Source organism: Ovis aries, chromosome 17 (genome assembly GCF_016772045.2).
Source record: "Ovis aries strain OAR_USU_Benz2616 breed Rambouillet chromosome 17, ARS-UI_Ramb_v3.0, whole genome shotgun sequence".
NCBI lineage: Eukaryota > Metazoa > Chordata > Mammalia > Artiodactyla > Bovidae > Ovis > Ovis aries.
Window position 1 is genome coordinate 44865686 of NC_056070.1, and position 13928 is coordinate 44879613.

Below are 13928 nucleotides of genomic sequence, written 5' to 3' on the forward strand. Positions count from 1 at the left end.
ATATTATGTCTCCTGCATTGGCAGACAGGTTCTTTACCACTAGCATCACCTGTGAAGCCCCTACATGTCTATATATATAAATAACTGAATCACTTAGCTGTACACCAGAAACTAACACATTATAAATCAATTATACTTCAATAAAAAATAATGGAAAAAAAAAGTTCTGTTATTATCCAGTGTAGGTCACCAGTGGCTGGTTGGCAGGTGTGGCTTGATCCTGAGTGGTCATGGAGTGACCCAGGACCCTTCTGTGTCCTATAGCTCTGTCCTCTGACCTCTGAATCTTCTCCATTCAGTCAGAGGTGGGACAGAGCCAGGGTCAGGTCCCAGCCTGGAAGGGAAGTGCATCGTCTCTGCTCATACACCATGGGTCAGAGCTCAGTCACATGGTAGCAGGGGAGTCTGGGATACATAGTTCAGCTGTGCGTCCGTGTAGAAGAGGAGAAAAGACAGTCTCCTCCCCCTTGATCTGCCCATTTGTGGGTTTATTCCTTGCCACAAGATGAATGATGCCCAGAGCTGGACACACCTCCTGTCCCTTCTCAACCCCGGATGTCAAGCTGACCTGCCCCAAATTTCTCACCATTCAACCCTTATTACATAGCATTCCACATCTGGGACATTTTTAGACTAACAGAGGCATGTGGAAGGTTCTGAAAAAATCTGGTCACGTTTTTGTGGAAAACATTCAAGGCACACATCAAAGGGAAGCTGTTCCCACTGATAAGCTGATAGATCAAATATTTCCAAGTGGAGTGGTGGAGGCGGACTTGTTTGCGTTATTGAGGACATTCATGGCTGCCTAGAGAGGGAGAAAAGCTTAGCAAAGTCATTTCAGAGCCTGAGCTGCTTGATGACGACCCTTTGGGAGTCCTGTTTTCATTGTGGCTGGTGAGCTTTAGAAGCCAGTTTGCAGAAATTCCGTCTCTTTCTCTAGGCTGGTCCAGAAAACGTGAAAGGATAATAATCAGAATAACACAGAATCTAAGTGAGGCCCAAGCCCACTCATAGACTCACTTCTCGCATATGTCAGTTTCTGTATTTCTATTCCTGCCTCACTTCCTTCTTCCCTCCTGCGCTAGCTCAGGACCTGCAGCTCTGGAACTGCTAGGCGTGGGGATACTGGCAGGAGGAGTGGAGATTTAAATTCATCTGCTTGAGAAAGAGTTTCTTTGGGAAGGAACATACAGTACTGGTTCAGTCACCGCCCCTGATCCTCTTTCCTGCAGGGACACAGAGTCTAGTCCTGGGGGCCTTGGGGCGGTCCATGGAGGAGGGAGGAAGGAAGGAGAGGGGGCATTCCTGGGCATTGGACAGGGTCAGAGGAGGAATGGGGACCCTTGGTTCTTGGCTTGCAGACTCGGGGCAAGGCAGCCAGGAATCTGAGGGAGTCTGATTCATGATGCAGCGAGAGGGTTGGTGCACCTACACTGTTTTTACATCTGCTTCTCATTATTTTCAGTGTCTGTAAGTCAGTCAGTCTCTTGGTGCCAGTTTCACCTATGAAATTACTGGAATCTCCACCTTATCTGGGCTTCCCAGGTGGCTCAGTGGTAAAATCCACCTGCCAATGCAAGAGACATAAGAGACATGGGTTCCATCCCTGAGTCAGGAAGATCCCCTGGAGGAGGGCATGGCAACCCACTTAAGCATTCTTGCCTGGAGAATCGCATGGACAGAGGAGCCTACAGTCCATAGGGTCGCAAAAAATTAGATACGACTGAAGCCACTTAGCACACACACACCACCTTATTTATCTATTATGGCAGCTGAGAGCCTCAAAGGAAGTGAGCTCTGCAGTGAAATCCCCCTGCTTCTTGTCTCGCACTTGCACATCTCGAGCGATTTCTGTCGTAGCCAGTGTGTGTGAACTGTGTGTGGGAAGCAGGCCCAAACTCTCTCTCTCATCTTTTCACCTTCAGACTTTTAACATCCATTTTATAGATGAGAAAATCTGACATTTGTTTCTGGGACCAGTACTTCTGAAACAACAACAGAAAAAACACAATACCTGGGAGGCTGACCATCTTACGATGATAGCTTGGTCAGGGAGGGCTCCTTGGCATGTGAGGCAGGGGTCTTGGGTTTTTATATGAGTCCCTGGGGCAGAGGGACTGAAATGGTCCCGTAATCTCACTCCCATGGCTGCCTCTGGGGCTGTATCAGCATGTCTGGGAGGCCACCAAGCTTTCCCAGCCTTAACTCCCAAGGAACCAGTGCTCACCCCCAGAGGGGCAGAGTTGGCTTAGCTGAGAATCCTGGAGGACAGATCCCCTCGCCCCATGGTGAGGCGGGGCCCAGGGTCAGGAGAACATGCTGGTTTGCCCGTTTTGCCCAGGAGCCCCAACCAGAGCTCAGTGGGTGGGGGCAAGGCAGTGCCCAGACCCCAGAGTGTCCACCTCTTACAGATGTTGGAAGAGACAACTTGGGTGACAGCTTGTGCTGTTCATCAAGGTAAGAACACGTGCCCCATTTCTTGGGGCAGGAGCTTGAAGCTGAGAGGATAAGGTGACCTTTGAACCCTGTAGAAGCCAGGCTGGGCTGGAACATTTCCAGAAACATCTTGAAGGAAAGGAATGGAATATTTCAAGGCTATTTTGATTTTTAAACAAATATTTGTTGATTGATCTATTTGGCTCGCTTGGGTCTCAGTTGTGGCTTGCGGAATCTTCGTGCATGACACGTGATCTTTTGCTGCAGTGCTTGTTCTCTCTAGCTGTGGGGCTTGGGCTCCGCAGTTGTGGATCAGGGGCTTAGTTTTACCATGGCATGTGGAATCTTAGTTCCCTGACCAGGGATCAAACCTGTATCTCCAGCACTGCCAGGCGGATTCTTAACCACTGGACCACCAGGGAAGCCCTCCTAAAGCTATTTTGGTTTTAAGTGACAGAAACCCAACTCAAAATGGTAGAAGAGCAGATTTATTGGTCATGAGAGTGGATTCAGGCATGGCTCAGTACAGGGCCCTGGGGCTTACCCCCCTGCCCATCCCCTGCCTTCCCCTGCTGAGCTCTTCACTCTCAGCCAGGCTCCCCAGTTGCTGTGAAGATGATCCCCAGCCACTCCTCACCTTAGCCCATCAGATGTGCAAACTCCTTGGGCAAAAAGCACCATTAGCCAGTCTTCCACAAGCAAGTCCAAGAATTGAGTTGTGCTGACCTGTCATGGGCTCAGTATCCACCTTCAAACAAGCCCCTGGGCCAAGGGCATGGAATATACTGACTGACTGGAGGGGCCCTGGACTGTTTTGGAGCTGGAAGTGGGGTCTACCTCACCTCTCAGTGGACTGAGAATAGGTAGTTCCTTGAAGAAATCTTGGACGCCCAGTCATTACCAGATAGCTATTACAGAAAACAATGGCAATGAATATCCTTCCATAGCCAGACATGGAGCCTAAGCGAGATGCACCATGTGAGCAAATTTCACCAACATATCTTTCCCAGGTCTGTGCAAGATGCGCATTCTTAACACAGGATTTCAACTCCACCTTCACCCACCATTGCTCTCACCCCCACCAGCTCTGACCCAGTTGCACTAACTAGTACTTGCATGAGCCAGGAACACTTGGATACATTGAAAGAGCTCCAAAGAGGTCAGAGGTAAAGAAATGAATCTGGTGAAAGAAAAAGAGAGTCCCTCTGTGTGTGTACACATGCATATGTGTATGTAGATTGGTGGAGGAGGTGGAGATGATGATGGTGATGGTAATGATGATAGTGATGGTGATGGAGATAGTGATACTAATGGTGATAATGGGATAATGATGATGATGGTGAAGGTGGTGGTGATGATGATGGTAATGATAGTGATGGTGGTGATGATGGTGATGGTGGTGGGTTATGGTTGTGGTGGTGATGGTGGTGATGGTGGTGATGGTGATGGTGGTGGTGATGGTGGTGGCGATGTTGGTGGTGATGGTGGTGGTGATGGTGGTGATGGTGACGGTTGTGGTGATGGCGGTAATGGTGATGGTGGTGGTGGTGGTGATGGTGGTGGTGGTGGTGGTGGTGATGGTGGTGATGATGGTGGTGGTGATGGTGGTAGTGATGGTGATGGGTGATGGTGGTGGTGGTGGTGGTGGTGGTGGTGGTGGTGGTGGTGATGATGGTGGTGGTGATGGTGGTGGTGGTGATGATGGTGATGGTGGTGGTGGTGATGGTGGTGGTGGTGATGGTGGTGGTGATGGTGATGGTAGTGATGGTGGTGGTGGTGGTGGTGATGATGGTGATTGGTGATGGTGGTGGTGGTGGTGGTGGTGATGGTGGTAATGATGATGGTGATGGTGGTGGTGATGGTGATGGTAGTGATGGTGATGATGATGGTGATGGTGGTGGTGATGGTGGTTGTGATAATGATGGTGGTGATGGTGGTGGGGGGTGGGGGTGGTGGTGGTGGTGGTGGTGGTGGTGATGGCAGTGGTGGTGGTGGTGGTGGTGATGGTGTTGATGGTTTTGTGATGATGGTGATGGTGGTGGTGATGGCGGTGGTGGTGGTGGTGGGGATTGTGATGGTGGTGATGGTGATGGTGATGGTGAAGGTGAAGGTGGAGGTGATGATGGTGATGGTGGTGGTGATGGTGATGATGGTGATAGTGATGGTGGTGAACATGGTGGAGGTGATGATGATGGTGGTGGTAACAATTTGCTCTTGGTATAGCAGATTTGAAGAGCAGTAAGGGTTCTATAGGGAGAAGGCAATGGCACACCACTCCAGTACTCTTGCCTGGAAAATCCCATGGATGGAGGAGCCTGGTGGGCTGCAGTCCATGGGGTCGCTAAGAGTTAGATACAACTGAGTGACTTCACTTTCACTTTTCACTTTCATGCATTGGAGAAGGAAATGGCAACCCACTCCAGTGTTCTTGCCTGGAGAATCCCAGGGACGAGGGAGCCTGGTGGGTTGCCGTCTATGGGGTCGCACAGAGTCAGACACGACTGATGTGACTTAGCAGCAAGGATTCTATAAAGGTGATCCAAAACTTAAGAGGTAAAGTAACAGACTTCCCTGGTGGCACAATGGATAAGAATCCTCCTGCCAATACAGGGGACATGAAGGTTCAAACCCTTCTTTGGGAAGATTCCACATGCCTCAGAGCAACTAAGCCCATGCACCACAACTACTGAAGCCCATGAACCTAGAGCTTGTGCTCTGCAGCAGAAAAAGCCACCACAATGAGAAGCTTGTGCACCACAGTGAAGATTAGCCCCTGCTCTCTGCAACCAGAAAAAGCCCACACAAAGCAGTGAAGAACCATTGCAACCAAAAAAAAAAAAAAAAAACCAGGTAAAGTAACCGACTGAAGTGGGCCAGATGGGAGTTGTGGCAAACTGAACTTTGCACATCCTTCTAAAAGGAGTAGCACTTGCTCAGGTGCATCAACTTTTTCCATGAGGAAATAGGAGCCCTTTATGGTGACGTCTCTCAGCACTTCTAGAGAAACCAGAAATCCCGTTTAATGTGAAATATTCTGATTTGCAAATATTGGCAAAATAATTCAAATTTTTGAAGAAATGTGAGTGGACAAGAGAAAACAGATCTGCTGAGAACACTTGTAAGCACTCTTTGAAATGAAGCTGTAGTGACGGAGGCGGAGTAAAATCAGCAGGGCTTTGTGGGCAAGAAGACCCTTAACTTCTACCACCCCAGTCCAGGGAGGCGGCACAAGGTCTCTCCCAGGGCTCCAGCCTCCAGGGACTTCTTGATCCCCCAAGTCCATCTCCCCTTCATTTCCAAGGCCTGGGGGTCCAGACCCCAGGGTCTGCAAGGAACCTTCTTCTCCCTGGCTCGGTGGGAATCATGGCAGTATGCTGTGTGAGGAATCTGGTGTTCACATTGAAACGGAGCATGTTTGGGAAACCTTAGTTCCACAGAAGCCTGTAATTGAAGCCTGTGGGAACACTCACACTTACGGAGCAATAACACAAAGCTCTCTTGCTGTTTTCGGGAGAAATTTTGGGAGTTTTACTACAAAGCTCTCTGAGAGCACCCTGCCCCCACTTCAGCCCCTTGAGAGAATAAGGAGGACATAGAGCCCTGAAAGGGGCTTCCCAGGTGGCCCAGTGGTAAAGAATCCACCTGCCGATGTAGGAGACACAAGAGATGTGGGTTCAGTCCCTGGGTTGGGAAGATCCCCTGGAGGAAGAAATGGCAACCCACTCCAGGATTCTTGTCTGGTGAATCCCATGGGCAGAGGAGCCTGGCGGGCTACAGTCCATGGGGCTGCAAAGAGTCGGACACAAGTGAGTGACTGAGAACACACCCACAGAGCCCTAAAAGGTGGTCTTCGCTGGCCTGGGCTGAGAGAAATGCCCCTTCCCTGGGCCATGGCCAATAAAGGAGGGAACTCTGGGTTAGGGAGATGGCAACAGATGAGCTGGAGTTTACTTGAAGTGGCAGATAAAGCAGGCCAGGAGCTGGGGGCTCCATTTTCATCCTTATTAGTAACCAGTGATGGCTGATGTATTAATATTAACACACTGGGTTCCTCCAAAGGGCCCAGCCATGTAATTTACCTTTTACATTCATTCATTCATTTTTTTTTTTTGCAGCCCCAGACTTTAATTAGAGGAGGAAGGATCTACTAATAAGAAAAGGAACAGTGAGAGTGGGAGCAGAGGCGCCTTAGCAGGCGGGAGGCCTTGGCTGGGACATTCTGGAGGACTCACCTGTCCACCTCTAGCGCAGGCACTGCACTGACAGACAAGGGGAAACAGCGGCCACTCTCTGCTCACGTCGTCATGAAGCACGTGAACTTGTGGCATAAAATCTTCTCCACCTCATCAGCCTGTTGCACAGCAATGCTGACCTGGATGGAGCTGATGGAGCCCTCAGTCAGAACATTTCCTTCTTCCTGCCAATGGTCATGGGTGATAGCAGGAGCTCTTGGCTACTCCTGACCTCCTCTTCCGGCTTGCTGTGTCCTTCCGTGACCTGGGAGGAGCAATTCTCTAGGCAGAGGGCAGCCTGCAGTGTGGCCCACACTGCCCTCAACTATGCGTGGAGAAAGTCGGTCATTGCAGGTACTGGCTAGGCTGGAAAGCCTACATGTGCTTATCCTTCAAATCTCACAACCTGGGCTTCCCTGGTGGCCCAGTGGATAAGAATCCGCCTGCCAGGTTAGATCCCTGGTCCAGGAAGATTCCACATGCCCAGAGAAACTAAGCCCGTGGGCAACAACTACTGAAACCGTAGAGCCTGTGCTCTGCAACAAGAGAAGCCGCCGCACCACAGCCAACAGTAGCCCCTGCTCACCGCAACTAGAGAAAGCCCCTGCACGGCAACAAAGACCCAGCTTGACCAAAAACAGGTAAATAAATAAAAATGCATTGCTTCTTTTCTATTTAAAAAAAACTCACAACGTTAGGTAGAAAGCAAGCTCCGTTTCTCAGTCAAGAGTCAAGAGTCAAGAGAGAGGAAGTGCTCTGCTCAGGGCCATGAGCCCCTCATTGGCTATCGTGGGTCACACTGTGCGTGTACCCCTGTGTGCTAAGTCCCTTCAGTCGTGTCTGACTCTGAGACCCTATGGACTGTAGCCCTCCAGGCTCCTCTATCCATGGGATTCTCCAGGCAAGAATACTGGAGTGGGTTGCCATGCCCTCTTCCAGGGGATCTTTCCAACCCAGGGATAGAATCCATGTCTCTTATGTCTCCTGCACTGGCAGGTGGGTTCTTTACCATTAGCGCCACCTGGGAAGTCCACGTCATACCTGTATTTCCCCCTAAAATGCACACATTGACAGCCCAAACCCCAGTGGCTAAGAATGTGACCCCACTAGGAAATAGAGTCCTTGTGATGTAATTAGGCAAGTTAAGATGAGGTCATACTGCAGCGGGGTGGGCCCTAGTCCATGAGACTAGTGTCTTCAGAGAAAGGGGAGGTTTGGACACAGACATGCACCAGGGAGAGGGCCACATGGAGACAGGTGCAGAGAAGGTGAGGCGCCAAGCCAAGGACACCAAGGACTGCCCGCAGCCCCTGGGGGAGCCTCAGAGAACCAGCCCTGAGACTCTGGATCCAGGAAGCTACCTTCTCCAGTGAGGGGGCCGTGGGCCATTCCATCAGCAAGCTCTGAGCACTGGCTGCTCCCCAGAGCTGCGTGGGTCTCCGAGCTGTGGGGATGACGTTTTCCACACGCAGAGCAAGTCCCAGTGAGCAATTTCCTTTGATAAAGTCGTTAAGAAAATTATATGTAGTACTGAAATTATATAACTGTTATTACAGCTTGTTTAAAAATTATTTGGATTTAATTGATCAATTAGATTAAATTATATAGTAGTGAAAGCTGGCAAAGCCCCAGGCCGGAGCTTGCAGAATCAAGAAACCCACGCTCCTGGCTCTGGAAGCCTTGAAGCAGCACAGATTTTTTTTTTTTTTCCTAATGAGACTGTTACAGGTTATTTTAGATGGCGTGTGTGGAATGACATGCAGGGGGCATTCCTGTTTCTGAATGGCCTCAGGATGTCTGGGTGGGGGGGGGGTCACATGACAAGGCTCACGGTGGTGTGTGCACCCTGTAACTACAGTGTTGGCAGTCACTCTATGATGCGCACCCAGCAGAAGGGGTCCAGGTACAAACCCCACTGTTTGTCTGTTTTCCTATTTTCCCACCTTCTCAGGACACCCTTGCAGATGGCTGAGCCCCTAGAGATCCAGAGACCACCGTGGGGAACGCTGAATGGCCAGCTTTCTGACAACAGGTAACTTTGTATACAGGTGGCCCCAGTCGCCCCCACTGCTGTGATCTCCTTCAGCAAAGTCTCAGACCTGGGGCCCACATTGCCGGTTCCAGTGACCATTGCCTGGAGCATCATGGGGTGAGTCCATGGAGGACATGTGTGCAGGTGTGTGGGGCCATGTCTGCAGCTGCTGCTGTGGGCAGAGGACAAGTGAGGTCTGGGAGCACCCTCTTGTCCATCTGCTGCCCTCCTAGGTACCCCTTTGGCTAAATATGACCTCATTGGGTGGGCGATGGGAAGAACTGCACAACTGTTTTCTTTTCCAGCACAAGAAAGCATTGATTGACCCTAAAAATTAACTCAGAGCTATGACAGGGTGGGAAGCCTGGTGTCCTTCAAGGCTTAGAACAATTCAGCCACCCACATTCTCTCTCTGCTGTCTGCTCCAGCACCCCCTTCTCTGTTAACTCAGTGAGTAATTGAGGGTTTGATTAGAGCTCACTGCCAGCTTGCCTTCAGCAGCATCTCAAGCTAGCTCCATCCCCTCCTTTCTGAATCTGTATTTGCAGACACCCTGAAACTCCAGCAGGGCAACTTCTCAGGGGTAAGCCCCCCACCTCAGGACTAGGTCCCCACCCTGACAGGAGCTTGTTAGGGTCCCCTAGAGACCCTCAGATCCTCAGCAGGGGTGCTGGTCCGGGGTCAGGTCTACACTGGCCACCCCGTGTGTGTGTGTCCGCTGGCTTCTCTGAGGAACTGTGCAGCTCACCTCTCCTCTGTCCCAGGAAACAAGTGCCAGGCACTGTCCCCACCCTCAGGAAGCCCAGAGTCTGAGCTGGAGGCAAAGCCAAGACACACACACCCAGGACCCCTGAGATCCTTCTTCTCTGTGACAAGAACAGTGAAGGACAGTGAGAGAAACAGAATGTGGGGGTTCAGATGGGGGTCAGGGCACGCTTGGGGGTCAGGACACTGGAGTTGGGGCCTGCCAGGAGAGCCAGATAAACACCACGCATAGCAGTCAGCAGATCAAGGGCGCCTGGAGCTAGGCCTCTGAGACAAACAAGACGAATAGCTTGTGGGCATGTGGATGCCCACTTGAGCGTTCTTCCTCCCTTTATGCACAACAGAGGGTGCATTGATACCCATCTCTGCACTTTGGAAGTGTTCTCCCCATCCACTGGTTCTTGGGACTGTTCCTGTTGGCGAGAAGAAAGCCAGAAGCAGGGCAATGACAATGACAGCACCTGCCCAGAGCTGGCTGTCCCGGAAGGAGCTCAGAGTTGTCTGATTTATGAGCAATGCATACATGCATTTGGGACCAGGTCACTCCTTCACACTAAATGAAGTGAAAGGCAGCGGCTGGGGCACTGTGTCCGGGAGCACACGCATGTACAGACGATGGTCGTAAATCCCCCAGCTGATGGCTCTGTTCTTTGGCCTATCTTGGGGAAAAGAGTTGGGGAGACTGCTCAGAGGGCAGAGGAATGGCAGAGCTTGCAGGGGAGCCTACGTCCTACCCCAATTTCCGCTGCATGGCTCCTCAATGTCACCAACAGTGCTGAGCCTTCCTGCCACCAGCTTGGACAAAGTGCTTGGGAAGTAAAGGTCCTTTTGTGATTCCTGGGGAGGCTCTCTCTTAGAACCAAGAAATCACCTCTTGGAACCACAATACAGCTGGGTTTCTATAAGGAAAATGTTGTTAACAAGCACCAGTCCCAGTCCAACAAGCTTAATCAAAACAGGAAAGGTGCTGATTTATATAACCAGGGATTGTATGATGGAACCAGGGCTTCAGGAATAGCTGGATCCAGGGGCTTAAATGATGTCATTACAATTTACGTGTGTGTGTGTGTGTGTGTGTGTGTGTGTGTGTGTGTGTGTGTGTAGTCTATTATCATTATTCTCAGTAGTTATATTCTATAAAGTCACTGCAAATGCTGAATTAGTGGATACTGAACTATTGTTCTTAGGGGTAAAACAGAGTTAGGTTCCTGTGAACTTCTGGGCATAGCATTTTCATCAACTAATCAACATATAACTTTGCTTATATATGTTTCTGTTTGTGCACTAAGTCGCTCCAGTCGTGTCCTACTCTTTGTGACCCTATGGTCTGTAGCTCACCAGGCTCCTCTGTCTCTGGGATTCTCCAGGGAAGAACACTGGAGTGGGTTGCCCTGCGGGATCTTCCCGACCAAGGAATCTCACATCTGCATCTCATATCTCCTGCATTGGCAGGCAGCTTCTTTACCACTGGTGTTCAAGATACTTTAATCTGTGTTGTTTATTCCAAAACACGGGCCTGGCATTCACAGGCTGTAATCACTCCAGAACAAAATCCATCTAATATGCATTTTCTCAGTGGCACGTCACAGCCTTCCTATCCTTAAGACACCGGATGACACTTCAGCTCTGTGCTTGGGGCTGTTTTAAACAGTGAACTCACCCACAAAAAGCACAAAAATGGAAAAAACATGGCCATAAACACAAAGGGCACTTGCTCACAGTCCCAGAGCTGACACAAAATAGCAGCGTCACCTGGCTTCACCCCTGCCAGGAACATGCGTGTCGGGGCCAATCTCATCTCTCCTGCTCAGTCACGTTCTGAGTGACTAGCAAGAACCATCAGTATTGATTGTGGGTTGATAGATGGTATTGATAGATGGATTCTGCTGGGCAGGCACATTTGCAAGTACAGAACCCTTCAGCGGTGGGGAGTGAATGCATGCATGTGGGTGAATGCATGGTGCATGGATTACCTACACGCTGTGTTGTCTGTGTTTATTTCCCTCTTCCTCCCCTCCCTCCAGCCCTCTGTTCTGCTGCCCTGGGTGCTGACTATATTCACAGGCAGGCTCCCTTCTGGAATTGCTATCAGGACCCCTAGATAGACATCTCATCTTCTTAGTGACCCCAGCAGAGACAGAAAGTGCAGGCAGCCCTCCAGCCACAGCCAGGCGGGTGTCCTGCTGCACCCCAGACAGAGAGTGAGTCAGCCCATGTGACCTGGGTTCTGGTTTCTGGGCCCACGGATTAGAGGTGGGGAGAGTCTGACATTAGCCTGCCTTCCTGTGGTCATTACATGGAAAAGGGCCTTGTTTCTGGCCATAGTGGAGAGGGCATCTGGGGCCTGAATGCGGGTGTAATGGGGAGCAAGGGGTTAACAAGGGGCCAGGGTTGTGGGGTTGAGGTATTGGGGTAGCTGGATCTGTAACCTCTGCCAGTGTCTGTGGTGTGAACACTACTGCCGTGACCAGTTTCAAGCCCCCCAGCATGATGTCAACCAGCTCCCAGAGTCCTGAGAACTGAGTGATTGGCTCCTGGCCTGACTGTGTTCCCACTTACTGGGTAGCTGCTCCGGGTGAAGAACAGGCGTGAGCCCCGTGGGGTCTCCGGAGAAGCTGCCCTGGGTGTCTCAGACACAATGTCAACCCCCAGCATTTAAACACATGCTGCTTCTTGTTGACACTTAAACACTGAGAAATCCCATGTGGAATTTGAAACTTCTAGTTTTCTTGAAAACTTTGGAATTTCTGACAACACTGGGGGCCACAATTGGCCAACCGTGAGATCTGTGAATCCCTGGCACTAGCGAGGACCATATCAAGTGAGGGACTTCCCTGGTGGTACAGTGGATGAGAATCCACCCGCCAGTGCAGGGGCTATGAGTTCGGTCCCTGATTTGGGAGGATTCCATGTGCTCTGGAGCAGTTAAGCGCCTGTGCCACAACTACTGAAGCCCGAGTGCCTAGACCTGTGCTCTGCAACAAGAGAAACTGCTGCAATAAGAAGCCCGCACAGCATAACTAGAGAGCAGCTCCCGCTTGCCACAAGTAGAGAAAGCCTTCATGCAGCAAGGAAGACCCAGCACAACCAAAAAAAACATCAAATGAAATAGTTACTCCCTCCTCCCACCCCTGCAGACATTCCCTGTCTAATCTCATGATGGCAGGGACCACCATAGACTATACAGGAAAACAAGACTTCCTTCATTTATTCTGATGTCAATTGTTACTGTTTATATTTGAAGCTTGTTTTATAGTCTGCATACGTGTTTCCTGAGGGCTGAAAACCACCGGAGTTTATCCTCTCATCTTCAAAGCCAGAAGCCCGAGACCTGGGTATCAGAGGGCTGGTTCCTCCCGGGCTCTGAGTGTTTCTGGAGTGGGGGTGGTCCTGAGTCTGTGCACCACACACTCTGGTCTCTGCTCTGGACTCTCCTGGCCTCCCTCCTGTGAGCCTGTGAGCCCCTGCCCGCTTTCTCTCCTCTCTTAGGGAGCTGCTGCAGCTGCAAAGCCCACCCTGACCCAAGATGATTCATCTCAAGATTCTCACTCCAATTCCATCTGCAAAGAACCTGTCTCCAAAAGTTGTCACCACAGGCCCCCGGGGTTGGCACATGGACATGTCTTTGGGGGGCTGCCATTCAGCTGCTGCAATCAGAGGCCATTGGGCCTCAGGCTACCCATGCCCACCCACCCCCCGCCCCATTCTCCTGCTTCAGTAAGGCCCCTGGAAGGCAGTGCAGAGACTTCAGAGGAGAAGCCATGTCTGCCCCCCACCCCTGCTCCCAGTCTAGGCTCAGGGTCACCTGAATCCCCAGGAGAACAACAAACCCCGCCTCTGCTCCTTCTTCCTGGACATCAGTGTGCACAGGGAGAAACCTGAAGCACAACCCTCTGCAGTTCCTGCCACCAAACCCCAGCCCCGCCCTTGCCTTTTTTCTCTACTAGGGGGCCCCTCAGCGTCCCCTGCCGGGGAGCCTCCTCCTGGCTTCGGAAGCCCCACCCTCTGGCAGCACCTGCACCCTCTCTTAGCTCTCCTGCAAGTCCAACCTCTCCGTGGAATACTCCCCAGCCACATAGAAAACACCCAGGTTTCTCCTCCTTTGATGAGCTCTCACTCTGCTCCACGTCCCCTGGACCACCTGCCGCACCGCAGAAAGCCTGACCTTTTCTAATACAGCGTGAGGATGCCCTCCATGATTAGAACGTGCCCCTCCCATCCGGGACACATTTAAGCCCTGCCATGGGCCGCACACGTCTGGCTTCCCTGCCTTGTCCCAAACGCCCTTTCCCCCTTTCTTGCGGAGGCTCATCTGCTCCAGCCTGTTCTGGTACCAGAAGGTTCCCTGACCCCACGTAGCGCCCGTCCTCACTGAGCCCTCCTGGGATGACCCTTACCTTCTTCACCTGTCAGGGCCCCCTGTTCCGCCTCTTCCTCCAGGGAGCTGGGGGCCCCCACCGTTT